Source organism: Stegastes partitus, unplaced genomic scaffold, assembly GCF_000690725.1.
Source record: "Stegastes partitus isolate 25-593 unplaced genomic scaffold, Stegastes_partitus-1.0.2 Scaffold1795, whole genome shotgun sequence".
Classification (NCBI taxonomy): domain Eukaryota; kingdom Metazoa; phylum Chordata; class Actinopteri; family Pomacentridae; genus Stegastes; species Stegastes partitus.
Genome location: NW_007579526.1, coordinates 74,722 through 75,974, shown reverse-complemented (window position 1 = coordinate 75,974; position 1,253 = coordinate 74,722). Strand labels below are relative to the sequence as shown.

Sequence of the window (1,253 nt, the reverse complement as noted above, 5' to 3'; positions counted from 1 at the left end):
ATTAGTATAAATGCTTTATGAAGCTTGCTGTACCACTTCTTTGTGACAAAAAGAAACATGAATTTGTTGGATTATATTTCAATCCGCCAACGTGGAGGACTCTGTTCCATCCATGTGCAGTATTTCGTATTTACATACGTACGTATCGCATGCAGACATTGGAGCTTGGGGACTTTGCAGACTTGGAGAGATGATAATATTTAGGTCATGTGCACCCTAGTGGACGCTCCAAAACCTGCAGATGTGCAAAGTATAACTCCGGCCTTAAGTTGGAGATCCGATTAGGCCTTAATTCACTTCTGTTTATATCAGCTACCAGCTCCTCTAGTCTATCACTGCCACTCTTAATTCTTGATCTGGAGCTGCTCAAACCAGAAGAGCAGGGCTTTTTTAAACTTTCGTTTCCAAACTTTAATAAGGTCACAGCTCACAGAGGTCCATGGGATGATAAAAATAATAAAACAGAAAAATAAACATTTGTTGTAGACAGAAGAATCTCATCTAAAACCTTCCAGCCTGAGATTGGCATTACACTTATGCAAAGTTAGAACAGTGCGCCTATCCTCTCAGAACACCTAAGAACAAAACCGGATGCCTTTGGACTGGTTGAGACGTCTCATTACAGCTATTTGGCTTTCCTTCCCTCATCCCATTGTCCTCATTGCAAATTCTGCTCTGCCAAGACAGATAAAAAACAAGTTGCACTTGAGATCTAATTTCTGATCTATGTGGCTCAGATTGGTTTTGAATAAAAATCAGCTTAATGCCACATTTTCCTTGTTCACATTGATTAAAAAACATCGAATGTGTGTTTCACATGTGAGGATAAGAATGTGCACTGGGACGTCTCAGCTGCAGCCTGAACATAAATCTTAATTTCCCAGGTTGTTGATAAAGCATCGAGCCCCCGTCACACATCTCATTCATGTGTAAGTGCCCACAGCCTGAATGTGTCTCGGCCACTGGCCCATGCTGCCAGAAAGCAGCAGGTCACTTCACCCCTCCTGGACCCCTGCACTGAGGTGGAGGGGTGTCTTTGCCACATGTGCAGATATAGAGAGTGATGAGGGGGCAGACTCAGGGCTATTCACATGGCTACGTCTGAAAATGACTTTCTGACAGCTAGTCGATATGCTGCCTCACACTGGGCCCGACTCCCTTGCTAAACTAACTGGCTGATTGAAGCTTCATTATAGTCGATGTGATAGTGGAGGGGTGTGTGTGTGTGTGTGTGTGTGTGTGTGTGTGTGTGT

General features: G+C 43.7%; 1 protein-coding gene across 2 annotated transcripts in view; it reads right to left on the bottom strand.

Annotated features, from left to right (window-relative positions):
* ecel1 (endothelin converting enzyme-like 1) overlaps positions 1–1,253 on the bottom strand; it is a 56,958-nt gene that overhangs the window by 8,280 nt on the left and 47,425 nt on the right. The window lies entirely within an intron of this gene.